General features: G+C 45.8%; 1 pseudogene; it reads right to left on the bottom strand.

The window, feature by feature from the left end:
- Positions 1–14,855: 14,855 nt before the first annotated feature.
- LOC137348814 (zinc finger protein 623-like) lies at positions 14,856–18,813 on the bottom strand (annotated as a pseudogene).
- Between the last annotated feature and the right edge of the window lie 208 nt (positions 18,814–19,021).

Raw genomic sequence — 19,021 nt, 5'->3', positions numbered from 1 at the left:
CGGTGGAGCAGAAGTGCTTGTAAGTCGCATCTGTAACCGGCGGCGGGAGCGATGGAGTGGGCGGGGAAGCTTCAGAAACACCCGGTGTAGACCTCAACACGCTTCTCGGTGTAGGCCTTAACACGAGTGCCACTCCCCCACTTACTCATTGTGAGCCTGCATGTTCTTTTCAGATAACTATCTAATTCTGCTTTGAATGCCTCAATTGAACCCTCCTCCACCACACTCAGTGTATTCCAGATCCTAACCACTCGCTGCATGAAAAAAACTTTTCCTCATGTCGTCATTGCTGCTTTTGCCAATTGCCTGAAATCAGTGCCCTCTTTCTCTATCCTTCCACCAACAACAGTTTTTCTCTCTCTGTTCTGTCCAGATCCCTCATGATCTATCAAATCTCTTCTCAACCTTCTCTTCAAGGAAAACAAACCAAACCTCTCCAATCTATCTTCATTACTCAAGTTCCATTTTTGTGAATCTTTTCTGCACTCTCTCCAATGTCCTCACATCTTTTTTAAAGTGTGGAACCCCGAACTGGATGCAGTAATCCAGTTGAGGCTGAACCAGTGTTCTATACAAGATTAACATCACTTCCTTGTGTTTGTACTCTATGCTTCTATTTATAAATACTGGGATGCTACATGCTTTTTTTAGCTGTGCTCTGAACCTGTCCTGCCACAACAGAAAGACAGTTCGCTCCTGGAGTTTGTGAGAAATCAATGCAAAGTTTCAAGGCAATGAAGGCGATCCGGGCTCAGCCTCACCCACTTGGTCATTTACTTCAATTGTGTGGAGGACCAACCTCCTGCTTGGTCCTCCAGCCCCACCTCCTGCTCTTTGTATTAGTTGGAGATCCTGTCAATCACCAGACAATGTCTACAAGTGAAGGAGAAATAACTCTGTATTTTTGGGAGGTTTGTTTGTATGAACAAATATATCCCTGATTTTACTGAGACTCTTTTCCGTTTCCCAGCACCTGTAAATATTGGCTGTGAAGGGACCGGACTCTCGGGAGGTTCCACACATCCGGCTGCTGATGTGGAAGTGATCTCCTATCAGATTAATGTGCTTCTGCTGTGTGTGTGTTTAATAAAGTGCCTGAAAGCCTCACTGTAACACTCACTATTCCAGCTGCAGTGTAATGTCCGTGCTGTGTGCTTCCTGTCCAATATCCCCCTGATAAAGCTCAATGAGCAATCCAATCTCCAAAGAGGAACATCTCCTTAAAGCTGATGGTGTCGTCAGTTCTGCAGCTCATTTCACACTGTGAACATGTCAGAATGAAAACCTTTAACAACAGCCCATGTTTCACAAAGGGAGACCTCACCAGACCAAAGGACATTGGTGGAGTTTAATTGTCTGTCTGTGTCACTGGGATGCAGTAAGTTATTAACAGAAGGAAAGCGAGTCACAGCAGAGAGACAGTTTACCAGATTGTCCATGGTGCACTGTAACACCCACCCTCTCTCTCTCTCTCTCTCTCTCAGGAAACTGCTGCAGTAATGACTGCACTGGCCTTTCCCTTATCTTTAACCTTGAATACACGGCTCTACACAATCTCCCTCCCCCTACATCCTCACTGTGCTGGAATCTAGACCAGCCTCCTTGTTCTCTCCCTGGATCTTCAAACTACTGAAATCACTCTTCCCTCCAGAAGCCACAGGCTTTAAAACTGAAGACTGGTGTCCTTCTCTCCTATGCCTTGATTTATCTCCTGTTTTATCCTCCTCTTTTCCCTCTCCCTTGGTTTTGTTCCGTACTCTGGACTTGGTCGTTCCCTTGGGATTCTCAGTCTTTATGCGGTGGGATGTGTTTTGAGACAGGATGTCCCAGCTCTCCACCCTGGGATTTCCCTGGGATTCCCAGTATGAACAGGGTGGGATGTATTTTGAGACAGTATGTCCCAGCTCTCCGCCCTGGGATTCTCATTACGAACAGGGTGGGGTGTGTTTTGAGACAGGATGTCCCAGCTCTCTGCCGTGGGATTCTCAGTATGAACAGGGTGGGATGTGTTTTGAGACAGGCTGTCCCAGCTCTCCACCCTGGGATTCTCGGTATGAACAGGCAGGGATGTGTTTTGAGACAGGATGTCCCAGCTCTCCACCTTTAAAGGACACGGTGAGGACCAGCTGGGCTGAGAGGTTTTTCTTTATGATATCACTGCAGTGCCTTGTTACCAAACTCACTGAGCTCATTATGGGATGGGTGTGATTTATGGGACAGTGTAGATGGAGCTTTATTCTGTATGTAACCCATGCTATACCTGTCTTGGAGTTTTTACAGTGACAGTGCAGAGAGAGCTTTACTCTGCATTCCAGCCAGAATCTGCACCTTCAGGAGAGGAACATAAGAACATAAATAGAGCAAGAGTAGGTGACATGCCCCTTCGAATCTGCTCTGCCACTCAATAACATCATGGTTGCTCTTCTACCTCAACACCAATATCCCCATATTCCTTGACATCCTTAATGTTGAAGAATCTGTCAATCTCTGATTATACTCAATAACATCACATCACAGCCCGCTAGGGGGGAGAATTTTAATCATTTTAGCAACTTTCTTCATATCAGCTCAGAATCTTCTCAAGGGTAATTCAGGATGGGCAACTAATTATGGCCTTGCCAGAGACGCCACATATCTCATGAAAAAATAGAATAAATCCTAAAGACTGAACTCTCGTTGTGAGACTGTGACTGCTAGTTCCAGACTCACCAGCCAGGAGAAACAACTTTACAGCACAGAGTCATAGAGTTTTACAGCACAGAAACAGGCCCTTTGGCCCAATGCACCTGCACCGACCCACTAATCCCAACTAATCCTAACTAATCCCATTTCCCCACACTTGACCCGTCGTCTTGTATGTTATGGCATTTCAAGTGTTCGTCTAAATACCTCTTGAATGTCGTGAGTGTTCCTACCTCGACCATCCCTTCAGGCAGTGTGTTCCAGGTTCCAACCACCCTCTGGGTGAAAGAATTATTCCTCAACTCCCCTCTAAACCTCCTGCCCCTCACCTTAAATCTATGCCCCCTAGTTATTGGCACCTCTGCTAAGTGAAATAGTTTCTTCCTATCTATCCTATCAATGCCCCTCATAATTTTCTATACCTCAATCAGGTCCCCCCTCAGCCTTCTCCACTCCAAGGAAAACAACCCGAGCCTATCCAGTCTGTCTTCATAGCTGAAATGCTCCAGCCCAGGCAACATCCTGGTGAATCTCCTCTGCACCCTCTCCGTTCCAATCACATCCTTCCTATAGTGTGGCGACCAGAACTGTGCACATTAGTCCAGCTGTGGCCTAACCAGCATTTTATACAGCTCCATCATAACCTCCCTGCTCTTATATTCTGTGCCGCGGCTAATAAAGGCAAGTATCCTGTATGCCTTCCTAACCACCTTATCTACCTGTGCTGATGCCTTCAGTGATCTACGGAGAAGCACCCCAAGGTCCCTCTGACTCTCTGTACTCCCTAGAGTCCGAACATCCATTGCATATTCCATTGCCTTGTTAGACCTCCCAAAGTGTATCACCTCACACTTCTCAGGATGAAACTCCATTTGCCACTGCTCCACCCATCTTAACAGCCCACCAATATCATCCTGTAGTCCAAGGCTTTCCTCCTCACTATTGACAACATCACCAATTTTTGTGTCGTCTACGAACTTACTGATCGTACCTCCTATATTCACGTCCAAATCATTAATGTACACTGCAAACAGTAAGGGTCCCAGCATCGATCCCTGCGGTACACCACTGTTAACAGTCTTCCAATCGCAAAAACAACCCTCTACCATCACCCTCTGCCTCCTGCCACTAAGCCAATTTTAGATCCAATTTGCCAAATTACCCTGGATCCCTTGGGATTTTACTTTCTTTACCAATCTTCCATGCGGGAGCTTATCAAAAGCCTTACTGAAGTCCATGTAGATTACATCAACTGCTTTACCCTCATCTACACACCTAGTCACCTCCTCGAAAAATTCAATCAAATTTGTTCGACACGATTTCCCCCTGACAAAGCGATGCTGACTATCCCTGATTAATCCCTGCCTCTCCAAGTGGAGATTAATCCAGTCTCGCAGAACTTTTTCCAATAATTTCCCTACCACTGATGTTGGACTCACCGGCCTGTAATTACCTGGTTTATCTCTGCTACCCTTCTTGAATAATGGTACCACATTCGCTGTCCTCCAATCCTCTGGTACCTCTCCTGTGGCCAGAGACAATCTGAAAATTTGTGTCAGAGCCCCTTCTATCTCCTCCCTTGCCTCACATAGCGGCCTGGGATACATCACATCTGGGCCTGGAGTTTATGCACCTTTAAGCCCGCTATTACAGCTAATACCTCCTCCTTTTCAATGCTAATTTGATCAAGTATATCACAGTCCCCTTCCCTGATCACTACACATACATCGTCCCTCTCCATAGTGAACACAGATGAAAAGTGATCATTCAAAACCTCACCTATGTCCTCTGGCTCCACACACAGATTGCCACTTTGATCCCTAATGGGCCCCACTATTTCCCTGGTTATCCTCTGGCCCCAAACATACTTATAAAACGTCTTGGGATTTTCCTTTATCTTGTCTGCCAGTGATTTTTCATGCCCCTCTTCGCTCTCCTAATTACTTTTTTAAGTACTCCCCTATACTTTCTGTACTCCTCTAGGGCCTCCGCTGTTTTCAGCACTCTGAATATGCCATATGCCTCCTTTTTTTTCCTTATCCAATCCTCTTTATCCCTTGACATCCAGGGTTCCCTGGACCTGTTGGTCCTACACATTCACCTTTACAGGAACATGCTGCACCTGAACCCTCACAATTTCACTTCTAAATGACTCCCACGGGTCTGATGTAGACTTTCCTATAAGAAGCTGCTCCCAGTTCACTTTGGCCAGATCCTGTTTTATCATATTGAAATCTGCCTTCCTCCAGTTCAGTATTCTTATTTTCGGCCCCTCTATGTCCTTTTCCATAACAACCTTAAAGTTATGGTCACTATCCCCGAAATGCTCTCCCACTGCCACATCTACCATTTGTCTGGCTTCATTCCTTAAGATTAAGTCCAGTACCGTTCCTCCTCTTGTAGGACTCTCTGCTCTGTCAAGACAGATTGCATCTGTTTCAATAGATCAACTCAAATTCATCAAACACAAAGGAAAAAAAGCTTCTTCCACTTAATCTATCCTCATAGGACGATCTTAGAATCAAGCTCGAGAGCTTTTCTTGCATTCCCTCTCAGCAAAGTATATCCAATGTGATATTCATCAAATCCAGATCTCAATCTTCGCAGAGTTCATTCATTTGTGTTTCTGGATGAATCATTTAATAATTTCATCACAGTCCCATCACAGAGTTCATTGTTCATTGTTCATCACTAATTGGGGTTGCCAAGGGCAGGTCTATAACCCAGCATTCCTCGAGGTTGTGTCTCTGCCCGAGTCAGGAGCCCACCGCACAGGCGCAGTGGGGTCTGTATCTGGAGCATGCGCAGTGGTCAGTGTGATCAGAGATGTACGAGTACTGGAGATGCTTTTGCAGTGGGTGAGAGTCAGCGGGGCCTTGTTTGAAACTAATAATAAAAGGAGGGACTAAGTTCCCCGATTGAAGAGAGACCAGGAATATCCAGGAACAAAAACACTGATGGACTGAGGCGGGAGGAGATTGTGGGCGCAGGGGATGAATTGGAGCCGTGAGTGGGCTGGGAATCTTCATAAACACCGCATAAGAGGCCACAGGCCCCATGTTTACTCCACGGTGACATGAGCGGGGACACTGGCCGCCATTTTGAACAGAGCGGTGTCAGGGGGGCATGTGCGGCCATCTTGGTGAGTGCACAGGGAGTGGGCGGGACGTCAGGGCTGGGGAGACCAAACGCTGACTGGGTGCCCGCTTTACGGAACACCTCCCCTCAGTCCGAAAGGGCTGCGTTTGCTGACAATGCCAGCTCTAGGTGGCGCTGCAATAGAACATGTGCAAATGCAGCGTGTGGCACCAGAAGGTCACAGTCAGCGACGTCAGGCAGCTGCCAGGATTAAATACATGACAGCAAACAATGGCTGCAGGGAAGGGAGTGAGCAGGCCGAGGGGTGAGCGAGCGGGGGAGGTGGGTCGGGAGCGGGAGGCGGGGGGAAGGAGAGCACATCCACCACCAGCAAGGTCTTCGGCCGCGCTGTCCCCGCACCCGCTCTCTACCCACTCCCCAGACCCATTCTCCCCGCACCCGCTCTCTACCCAATCCCCAGATCCACTCTCCCCGCACCCGCTCGCTACCCACTCCCCAGACCCACTCTCCCTGCACCCACTCTCTACCCACTCCCCAGACCCACTCTCCCCGCACCCGCTCTCAACCCACTCCCCAGTCCCACTCTCCCCGCACCCGCTCTCTACCCAATCCCCAGACCCACCTCTCCCCGCACCCGCTCTCTACCCACTCCCCAGACCCACCGTTCCTGCTCTGTACCCACTCCGCAGACCCACTCTCCCCGCACCTGCCCTCTACCCACTCCCCAGACCCACTCTCCCCGCACCTGCCCTCTGCCCGCTCCCCAGACCCACTCTTCGCCCCCAACCCTGCTCTCTCCCTGCTCCCCGAACCCCCTCTCCCCCCACCCCTACTCTTTGCCTGCTCCCCAGACCCCCTCTACCCCCAACCCTGCTCTCTCCCCGCTCCCCAGACCCACTCTCCCCCCCAACCCTGCTCTCTGCCCGCTCCCCAGACCCCCTCTCCCCCACGCCTAATCTCTCCGGCCTGGATCCCCCCAACATCTGCCTGCATTACGTGATGATGTCATCTGTGCATGCGCCAACCAGTCCTGGCACTGCGGAACGCAGCGCATGCGCACAAGGTAGGAACCAATCTGCGCAGATCAATGCAGTTGGATGACGTAAGCTGCCGGTTGCATTGTTGGTAATCACTTTGTAGAATATAAGAGCAGGAAGGTTATGATGCAGCTGTATAAAACACTAGTTAGGCCACAGCTGGTGTAATGTGTACAGTTCTGGTCACTACACTATAAGAAGGACATGATTGCACTGGAGACGGTGCAGAGGAGGTTCACCAGGATGTTGCCTGGGCTGGAGCATTTCAGGTATGAAGAGAGACTGGATAGGCTAGGGTTGTTTTACTTGGAGCAGAGAAGGCTGAGGGAGGACCTGATTGAGGTATGGAAAATTATGAGGGGCATTGATAGGACAGATAGGAGGAAACAATTTTTCCCTTAGAAGAGGTGTCAATAACCTGGGGGAATAGATTTAAGGTAAGGGGCAGGAAGCTTAGAAGGGATTTGAGGAAATTTTGAGGTGGTTGGAATCAGGAACACACTGCCTGAAGAGGTGGTAGAGGCAGGAACCCTCACAATATTTAAGAAGTATTTCGCTGAGCACTTGAAACGCTATGGCATACAAGGCTACTGGACAAGTGCTGGAAAATGGGATTAGAATAGATAGGTGCTTGATGGCCAGCATGAACATGATGGGCCGAAGGGCCTGTTTCTGTGCTGTATAACTCTATGACTCTTGAAATTTACTCTGTCTCTCACTCTCGCTGTGACTGTCTCCCAATTTATGAACAAATGAATTAGGAGCAGGATTAGGCCACTTGGCCTCTTGAGCCTGCTCCGCCATTGAACAAGATCATGGCTGATCTAATTTTAACCTCAACTCCACATTCTCGCCTCCCCTCGCTAAACTTTCACCCCCTTGCTTATCAAGAATCTATCTACCTCTGCCTTAAACATATTCAAAGACTTTCCTTCCACTGCCTTTGGAGGAAGAGAATTCCCAAAACACACGACCCTCAGAGAAAAAAATCTCATCTCTGTCTTAAATCGGCGACCCCTTATTTTAAACAGTGACGTCTAGTTCTAGATTCTCCCACAAGATGAAATATCCTTTCCACATCCACCCTGTCAAGACCCCTCAGAATCTTGTATGTTTCAATCAAGTCGCCTCTTAATCTTCTCAATTCCAGCGGATACAAGCCTCGCCTGTCCAACCTTTCCTTCTAAGCCATGAATTAGTCGAGTACACCTTCTCTGAACTGCTTCTAATGCATTTACATCCTTCCTTAAATAATGAGACCAATACTGTAAACAGTACCTCAGATGTGAACTCACAAATGCCCTGTATGACTGAAGCATAACCTCTCTACTTTTGTATTCAATTCCCGATAAACAATAACATTCTATTAGCTTTCTGAATGACTTGCTGTAGCTGCAGACTAACCTTTTGCGACTCATGCACAAGGACACCCAGATCTCTCTTCATCTCAGAGCTCTGCAGTTTCTCACCATTTAGATAATATGCTTTTTTATTCTTCCTGGCAGAAGGGACAATTTCACATTTTCCCACAGTTATGCCGACTCTCTGTTTCTTATTAACTAGTCAATCTTCTGTCCAGGCCAAAATGTTACCCCACACCATGAGATTTTATTTTCTGCGATAACATTTGCTGTGGCACCTTAAAAAATGGTTTCTGGAAATCTAAGTACATTAAATCCACTGGTTCCCCTTTATTCACAGCACAATAAATCGATTAAACATGATTTCCATTTCACAAAATGTTGCCTCTGCCTGATTACCTTGATTTTTTCTGAGTGCGGTTCTGATGTTGTAATGATCACACTTGAAAACTATTTCATTGGCTGTTAAGCACTTTGGGACGTTGTGGTCATGAGAGGCTTTTGTAAAATAAATTATCCTCCATTTACAAACGCTCCCTGTCCAGTCACCATTTCTCCGCCATTTACAGATGCTCCCTGACCAGTCTCCATTTCCAGACGCTCCCTGAGCAGTCTTCCTTTCTCCTCCATTTCTAGATGCTCCCTGTCCAGTCTCCCTTTATCCTCCATTTACAGATGCTCCCTGACCAATCTCCATTTCCAGATGCTCCTTGACCAGTTTCCTTTTATCCTCCATTTCCAGATGCTCCCTGACCAATCTCCATTTCCAGATGCTCCCTGACCAGTCTCCCTTTATCCTCCATTTGCAGACGCTCCCTGACCAGTCTCTATTTCTCCTCCATACACATACACTCCCTGACCAGTCACCAATTGCCATTTACAGGCGCACCCTGACCAGGCTCCATTTCACCTCCATTTATGAATGCTCCTTGACCAGTCAATTTCTCCTTCATTAACAGACACTCCCTGAGAGTTTTCTGTTCCTCCCGGAGTTTGCCGCTTACACTACACTTTTTGTCTCCACCACCCCCCTCCCCCACCCCACCACCTGGGGTGTATTAACCCATTCCCTGCACACCTCTTACCTGGCAGCTCACAATTCCCAGCTGATTGATGGAAGAGGAGATGGTAGCATAGCGGTAATCAAACAGGACTAGTAATCCAGTGATCCAGGATAATGTTCTGGGGCCATAGGTTCAAATCCTACCACAGCAGCTGATGGAATTTAAATTTGATTAAATTATAGGGTGGTGGCAGTGGTGTAGTGGTAATGTCATTCGCCTATCAATGCAAAGGCACAGGCTCGTACTCTGAAAACATGGGTTTGAATCCCAACATAGCAGATGGTGAAATTTGAATTCAATTAATAAATCTAGAATTTTTTTGAATGACTAAAAGGTTGATAGGGAGAAAGAAATTAGAGTTTGCGAGGAAGCTAACTAGGAATGTAAAAACGGATAGCAAGAGTTTGTACAGGTATTTAAAAAGGAAAAGGGTAAGTAAAGTGAGTGTTGGTCCTCTGGAGAGTGAGAATGGGGAGTTAATAGTAGATAAGGAAATGGCGGATGAAATGAACAAATATTTTGCTTCTGTCTTCACCAGAGAGGATACGAAAAACATTCCAGTCTTGGCTATAAATCAGGAGGTGGAAGGAAGAGAGGAACTTGGTGAAATTACAATCACCAGAGAAGCTGTACTGACCAAACTAATGGTGCTACAGGCTGACAAGTCCCTGGGTCTTGAATGGGCTTCATCCTAGGGTTTTAAAAGAGGTGGCCTATGAGGCAGATGATGCGTTGGTGTTATTTTTCAAAATTGGCTCGATTTTGGAAAGGTTCCATCAGACTGGAAAGTAGCAAATCTAACCCCACTATTCAACAAGTGGGGGAGGCAGAAAACAGGTAACTGTAGGCCAGTTAGCCTGACATCTGTCATGATGAAGATGTTAGAATCAATCATGAAGGAGGCTATAGCTGGGCACTTAGAAAAACTCAAGGCATTTGTGAATAGTCAGCATGGTTTTGTGAAAGGGAGATCATGTTTAACCAACTTATTGGAGTTCTTTGAAAGTGTAACATGTGCCATGGATAAAGGGGAGCCCGTTGAAGTACTGTACTTGGATTTCCAGAAGGCATTTGACAAGGTGCCACATAAAAGGTTATTGCGCAAAGTAGAAGCTCGTGGTGTAGTGGATAACATATCAGCATGGATAGAAGATTGGTTGGCTAGCAGGAAACAGAGAGTATGCATAAATGAGTCCATTATCTGATTGACAGAATGTGATGAGTGGGGCGTCCCGCAGGAGTTTGTGCTGGAGCATCAACTTTTTACAATTTATATCAATGGCTTCGATGAGAGGAGCGATGGCATGGCAGCTACATTTGCTGATGACACAATGATAAGTAGGAAAGTATTTTGTGGAGAGGACATTCGGAGGTTGCAGACCGATATAGATAGGTTGAGTGAGTGGGCAAAAGTCTGGCAGATTTGTATGAAGTGGTACTGTTGCCTCCTGCATTTTTGAAGAAACCCTGAATATTTGCAGAAATCTTGCATCTTGAAAAGGACTTTTGCATCGAATGTGGATGAGAACTGACACCTGTTGCTGCTCAACTGATGGAAGATCTGAGCAGCTTCTGCAGTTGAATTTCTTTGACTGCTTACCGAACATAGACTATTCATCAACACCGCGTGGAAAGACTTTGAGTGGCATCCAAATATTCGACTTTGGGACACCTCGCCAAGCCAAAGGACTTCCTTCTAGATCATTGCACTCTAAGTTTCTTTTTTATTCCTCCTATTTCTTTGCAACAGCCAGAAACAAAAATCCCTTTTTTTCCCCATTGAATCGGGGTTGGATATGTGCATGTGCATGAGGGCTAGGGAAACATAAGGAGCTTTAATATCTCAATTTGCTTATATATTTGCTTCTTATTGGTTAAGACATGGTTTTATAAATGGATATTTTTTGTTAAAGAAAACTGGTCGGTGTGCCTTGTTCTGGGGCCAAATGGAGTATTTAATTGGCTGTTTGGGTAAGTGGGAAAATGTACTGATCTGCTGTGACGTGTGGAGAAGTGGGACTGAATTAACATTCACCCCGCCTCGGTCATAACAGAGCAGGAGTAGGCCATTCAGCCTATCGAGCCTGCTGCACCATTCAATACGATCATGGCTGATCAACTTCAATGCCTTTTTCCCCACACTATCCCCATATCCCTTTATGTTATTGGTATTTAGAAATATATCAATCTCTGCTTTAAACATACTCAAGGACTGAGCTTCCACAGCCCTCTGGGGTAGAGAATTCCAAAGATTCACAACCCTCTGAGTAAAGAAATTTTCTCCCCATCTAAGTGGCTTCCCCCTTTTTTTGAAATTGTGTCCCCTGATTCCAGACTCCCCAACTAGGGGAAACATCTTACCTACATCTACCCTCTCCATCCCTTTAAATATTTTGTAGGCTGCAATGAGATCGCCTCTCATTCTTCGATCTAAAGAATACAGGCCCAGTTTCCCCAATCTCTCTTCATAGGGCAGTCCCACCATCCTGCGAACAAGTCTGGTGAGCCTTCTTTGCACTCCCTCTATGGCAATAATATCCTTCCTAAGGTATGGGGACCAAAATTAACACAGTACTCCAATGCGGCATAACCAAGGTTCTATACAATTGAAGCAAGACTTCACTACTCCTGCACTCAAATCCTCTTGCAATAAAGGCTAACATACCATTAGCCTTCCTAATTGCTTGGTGCACCTGCATGTTAGCTTTCAGTGACTTATTGACAAGCACACCCAGGTCGCTTTGTACATCTACACTTTCTAATCCTTTACCGTTTAAAATATACACTGCAAATCTGTTCCTCCTACCAAAGTGGATAACCTCACATTTTTCCACATTATATTCCATCTGCAATGATCTTGCCCACTCACCTAAGTCTGTCCAAATCCCCTTGAAGCCGCTTTGCATCTTCCTAACAACACATATTTCCACTTAGTTTTGTGTCATCTGCGAACTTAGAAGTATTACATTTGGTCCCCACATCCAAATCATCGACATATATTGTGAACAACTGGGTCCAAGTACTGATCCTTGCGGTACCCCACTAGTCACAGCCTGCCAATGCGAGAATGACCCATTTATTCCTACTCTACAAAGGGCACACAGACACTTTATAAACATGTATAAGCACATATAAATGTAATTAGAGTTATCCAGCAGTTGAGCACTAATAGGGAGAGTATTTCATGAAAACAAGAAACAAATGTAGGGCGAGAGTGGCCAAAGACAAAAAGGTCTGAAAATTAGTGCCCAAAGACTAAAAGGTCTGAAAATTAGTGGCCAAAGACCAGAAGGTCTGATTTTTTTTTTGACAATGAATCATGTAATTGAAGCACTGTTATTGAAGCAAACTAGTTGAGTAATGGCAATTTCATACAATTTTGCATATATAAAGAATCAAATTACACTGTACTCAGAATACGATTTCATGAGACTTACCTGACAGCTGATAATTGGTTTTACGGAGCTTCATGTTCTCAATGTCCTGCTTCTGCCTATTTATAGCTTGTTCATGTAAAAGATGTTCTGTGAAGATGTGTCAACTTTAATGGAAAGTTATATCAATAAGCATACCATATGGCACGTTCTAGTACCTTGGGAAATCAATAGGTATATAAATTAATAAAAAGTAAACATTTATGAGACATTGACAATCCAGAAACTTGAATATAAGTGGGGTTATTTTCTTACTTTGCACTGTGACATAATCACCTGAATAATGCGGAAAGTAAAACCAGGTAAGGAGGATTGTATACCAGTTATACAGCCTGTCCAATTTACTGTCCATTAACTTAAATGGACAGGAATGTCACATACATTGTGTTAGGAGCATGTGACACTCCTGATCCAATTTTCTTTTAGACACTTATTTACCTCCAAGTACAAAAGAGTAAAATAATCTTATTAACTTTAGCAAATGTGGTGCCTCTATAGATAAGATACTTGTTTATAAATATCATGACTCATGGTAGATTTTATAGTTTAAAATAATTAGTCATATTATAAAGATTTTAAACCAAAATAATCTTGTTTGCAGTGCAGATCTCATTATTACCTTCATGAAAACTAATTAAAAATGTGCTTTTCCTCTTCAAAGGGTCCAAATATTATGCAACGTAAAAATTGTACCAGATCTTGCTGGCGACAGTGGAAAAGTAATGAGACTAGTGTTATACCTCTAGGAAGCAAATCCTGCACTCCGGGTCCCACTACCTGGTGGGACATCCTGCCCCATGTGCCTAAAGATCAGCAGGTCGAGAATCAACCTGTTCAGTGACCTGAAGACCATGGTAGAATCTCACGATCTTGAGTTGACGTCATCCTCGAATTGAGGGACAGCCAACGACAATCTCTACAGTAACAAGTTTGAGGTTCTGTTGCTTCATCCCCAAATCAGGCTCAAAAGTTTGGTCATGGCTCTGTGACAATGCAGCATGTCCAATGGACAGCTGTGTATCCCAACAGTGATGAACACTTCTGGCTCCTGTTCTATTGCACCATGACAGCTGCATTTAACAGCAAGGTGAGCTGAAAATCATAACTATTGTGTTGGCTTGGAGAAAGTCAGCATTCTGTATATATATGTGCATACATGTACAGAGTACTGTGCCATCAGCCTCAGAAACCCAGTGACCATTTGTAGTGACTGCAGAGAGCTCACAGGATAGTTGCACTGTAACCAATACAGAGCACTTGTGGTGCAGGACAGTCTTTTCCAGATAATCTTAAGCAATACCAAACACGTATTAAAGAAAGATGGCCAGATTTAAACTCCTTGCCTTCCATCACTATGGTGCAAAAGACAGCGCTTCACACTGACTCAAGGTTTACAGAGTGACTGGGGCAGTAGACAGTGAAAACGGAGATGAACAATGAATGGAATTCAGCCATACACCTGAGCAAACCGATAAGTGGAAATTCCAGATCACTTCAGTTGCTGCAATGCTCAGAACATATTAAGGTTACAAAGCTCATGCTCACTGCAGGATATTCACAGTAACCAGTTTGTGAAGTGTTTTCAGAAATTACTTCAGACTTATACTGCTGTGTAAATGGAAGCAAGTTTCAAATTCCTATTGACAGACCAATGTTTTTGCTGAAGACCAGCGACTTGCCAGCTACTGATTCTGCACCATTAATTTTAAGCCATGTCAAATGAGCTGTGTCAGTTCTCAGGTGATCTCTGCTAAGATATCCCATGAAGGCAAAATCAAACATTGTGAATTGGTCTGTGGATACACACACCTCCTTTTTGGCCATTTCCAGAAGACTGACACACTGAAGTTGTGAAGCAGTATGCAGTTCCATCCACTTGCTTCCCACTAAGGTGGAAGACGATAAAAAATAAAGGTGACTTAAAAGAGGTTAAAAAAAAAACTCCCGACAGCTTGCTGGTTGGAAGGTTTAAAAAAAAAATCGGAACTGTCAGTTCCATTTTTTTTGAAGGCCAGTCTTTTGGTCAAGGTTGGAAAGAGAAAAGCTAATGGTGTATTTACGAAACCCTAATGTTGAAAATTTGCTATGTGGCAGAAATTTCTCATCCCTGAGTTACCTGTGAACTGGCTGGCGTTTCACAAGTTTGGATGAAGTAAGAAATCCCTTCCCACACCCTGATCAAGTGAACGGCCTCTCCCCAGTGTGAACTCACTGGTGTCTCAGAAGGTGGGGTGACTGAATGAATCCCTTCCCACACCCTGATCAGGTGGACGGCCTCTCCCCATTGTGAATGTGCTGGTGTATCAGCAGATGGGATGACTGAATGAATCCCTTCCCACACTCTTTGCAGATGAATGGCCTCTCTCCAGTGTGAACCCGCTGGTGTGCCAGCAGGTGGGATGACCGAGTGAATCCCTTCCCACACTCTGAGCAGGTGAATGGTCTCTCCCCAGTGTGAACTCGCTGGTGCCTCAGCAGGGTGGACGAGTCAATGAATCCCTTTCCACATTCTGAGCAGGAGAATGGCCTCTTCCCAGTGTGAATATGCTGGTGTATCAGAACGCTGGATGACTGAGTGAATCCCTTCCCACATTCTGAGCAGGTGAATGGCCTCTCCCCTGTGTGAACTTGCTGGTGTCTCAGTAGGGTGCATGAGTAAGTGAATCTCTTCCCACATTCAGAGCAGGTGAACTGCGTCTCCCCAGTGTGAATACGCTGGTGTACACTGAGATCAGATGACTGTCTGAATCCAGTCCCGCAGAGACAGCACCTGAACGGTCTTTCATCAGTGTGAACACCTTGATGGATCATCAGTTCAGCAGAACCTTCATAGCAATTCCCACAGTCTGGACATTTAAAAGGTCGCTCGTCAGTGTGAACTCACTGATGTCTCAAGCAGGTCGGATGATTGGGTGAATCCTTTCCCACACTCAGAGCAGGTGAACGGCCTCTCCAGGGTGTGACTGCGTTGATGAGTTTCTAGCTCCAACTTGATAATTCAATCCCTTTCCACAGTCCCCATATTTACATGGTTTCTTCCCAATGTGACTGCACTTGTGTCTTGGCAGGCCATATGATCGGCTGAAACCCCGTCCACACACAGAACACGTGTACAGTTTCTCCCCACTTTGATCGGTGTTTTTTCCTTCCATGTTCCATTGGGCGACTGTTTCAGATCTTGATCTGACGTTTGCTTTGCATTTCACGGCTGCAAATCCTCCCCCTTCTACAACCCTATGAAATTAATTTTAAAAAGAAAAAGTGTGAGAGAATCCACAAAAACACAACGGCAGGTTATGAAATGGAACTGAATGAATCTGGTAATTTATGGGACCAGCAATAGGAAGAAGTGACCATGAAAGCTGCTGGATTGATGGACAACCCTAACTGGTTCACTAATTTCCTTCAGGGAAGGGAAGGGAACCTGCCAACCAGTGTGGACCTACACAAGACTCTACCCTCTATGGGAGCAGAGAGAGAGGGAGGGAGAGGGCGAGGAGCAGGCAGAGGAGAGGGATTTTATATATCTGCAACTCGAACACAACTTTGACAGAACCTCTCAAACCCTCAACTTCCAGCATCTAGAAGGATCAGGGCAATGGGTGTATGTGAACACCATCGCCTCCAAGTTCCCCTCCAAGTCACACACCATCCTGACTTGTCTGACATCCTGTACTGTATGAACAGAAATTTCCTCTGATTAAATATTGTCTTCAGTTTCTGCTACAAAGTCAACTCCCTAGTCACCAACTCAATCCCTCTCCCCGGCAAGTGTCTGAGGCTAAACCAGACCGTTCATAACCTTGGTATCATATTTGACCCCAAGATGAGCTTCCAACTGCATATCAGCACCATCACTCAGACTGCCTATTTTCACCTCAGTAACATCACACGACTTTGCCACTGTCTCAGCTCATCTGCCTCTAAAACTTAGATCCATGCATTTGTTACCTCTCAGCTTGACTATTCTAACACACTCCTGGATGGCCTATCACATTCTACCCTCCGTAAACATGAGATCATAAAAATTCTGCTGCCTGTGTCCTTACTGGAACCAAGTCCTGTTCACCATCACCACTGTGCTCACTGGCCTACACAGGCTCCCAGTTAAGCAGCACCTCAATTTTAAAATCCTCATCCTTGCTTTCAAATCTCTCCATGCCCTCACCCCTCACTATCTCTATAATCTCCTCCAGCCCTACAACCCACCGAGAGATCAGGGCTCATCTAATTCTGGCATCTTCAGCATCCCCGATTTTCATTGCTCCACCACTGGTGTCCGTGCCTTCAGCTGCCCAGGCCATAAGCTTCGGAATTCCCTCCCTAAACCTCACCTTCCGTGCTTCAGACAGTTCTTAAAACACACCTCTTTGATCAAGCATTTGCACATCTGTCCTAATATCTTCTTATATGACTCAGTGTCAAATGTAATTTTATAACAATCCTCTGAAACATTTTATTACATTAAGAGCATTACATAAATACAAGTTGATGTGAACTTGGACATATATCACCATCATTACTGGATGAGTGTCCTGTAACTCCTTCCCTAACAGCATCGTGGGAGCACCTTCACCACACAGACTGCAGCGGTTCAAGAAAGTGGCCCGCCATCACCTTTTCAATGGGAATTGGCAATATATGGGTTTCTGCCGGGTGCTCCGGTTTTCTCTCACAACCAAAGATTTGCAGGCTGATTGGTAAATTGGCCATTGTAAATTGCCCCTAGTGTAGGTAGATGGTTGGAGAATGGTGGGGTAGTGGTAGGGAATATGGGTTAATGTAGAATTAGTATCAATGGGTGGTTGTTGGTCGGCACAGACTCGGTGGTCTGAAGGGCCTGTTTCAGTGCTGTATCTCTCGATGACTCTATATGCTGGTCTGGCTAGTGATGCCCATATCCCAAGAATGAAGTAACAAATTTTGTACATGTAAAAATGGATTAAAAGCCTCTACAGAAATATTTGTTCCTAAAACAATACTCTTTTACATTGAGTGGTTGGTGTCGGTTTAGGAACCTCATCTCCCCTGGAATCTACCTCCCTCACAGTCTCACATTAGAAATTGCTGGGCCTGACTGGGCTCAAAAGTACTCGGGATTAAAGCCAGCAGCTGTTCCTCCATTTCCACTGTAAATCAAACTGATGCAACCAAAAACATCAACACCCATCCCGATAGAAACCATCTCTTAATTGGTCCGTCAAGATTTCTTGACATAATTTTGTGAGCAACGCTTGCATTAAAATAAAACCAAAATACTGCAAATGCTGGAAATCTGAAATCAAAGGAGAAAATACTGGCTGTATTCAGTGGTTCAGACAGCATCTGTAGAGAGACAAACAGAGTAAATTTTTCAGGTACATTGAGCCGCCGGAGCCTGCAGACTGGAACTCGGAGTGGGAGAAGGAGGAAGAATGAGGAGAGACAATATAGTCCAACACTCACAGCAGCCCACAATCCACCAACATTACCAGGCTAGGGAGACAGAGTTCAGAAACACTCACAAACACGATTCCAGTAAAAGTTCCCAGAAGGAAAAGGGGGAGCAGTGTGTGTACCTGCCCTGATATCCCCCTCCCCAGGCCTGTCAGTCAAACCCTCCACTCCTCCCAGTCCACAGCTCAGCCTAGCAGCTTGCAGCTTCCTGCACCTTGAGCCAGCCCTGCCCAGGTGTGGCCCAGTCCAAGGGGAGTCTTTGTGGAACCAGGGAAGGGGGACCTCCTGCCCTGTGCTGTGTCCTAAATGGTTCCTCCCACCCTCCCCCAGGCCCCTTTATAACTGAGCTCAGTTTCCTTTAAAGTTTTGTCCTTTGATGTTACAGTTTATTAATCTTTATTTCCTCCAAAAGAGCTGGAAATCTGGTGGCCGTTAATTCCGGGCCTGTCACCGGGAGAAGCCCCGCAGCTGCCACCCCGCTCAGTGCAAACGCGGGACCGGGAACTTCTTATTGAGGTTGTTGAGACCTACACCGGGTGTTTCTGAAGCCTCCTCGCCCACCCGCCGGATCCACCGCTCTTGCCCCCGCTTACCGAGTGCAAAAGCGCCCGCCATCATTCACATTCACACTGCGCATGCTCCAAGTGCTGTTCAACATTGCGCCGGCGCTCTGGTTTCCTGTCTTGTGAATATGGGACATCCTCAACCGCTGGATATCTTGGGTAAACGCTCCGTCATTGGACCCCAACCAAGGGGCGGAACCAGCGGCGAGCGCGCGAGAGAGCGGTGAAGAGTAGCGGCGATTGAGTGGGGAACTCAATGCGATGATTGAGGCAGCGATAGTGGCCATTGAGGGGATTTCGGTTTATTTGGCTGTTTTGTGTCATAGTGTCCAAGAGGCTGATTTG

The sequence above is a fragment of the Heterodontus francisci genome, chromosome 34 (assembly GCF_036365525.1).
Source record: "Heterodontus francisci isolate sHetFra1 chromosome 34, sHetFra1.hap1, whole genome shotgun sequence".
Classification (NCBI taxonomy): domain Eukaryota; kingdom Metazoa; phylum Chordata; class Chondrichthyes; order Heterodontiformes; family Heterodontidae; genus Heterodontus; species Heterodontus francisci.
This window is presented reverse-complemented; position numbering and strand designations above follow the sequence as displayed.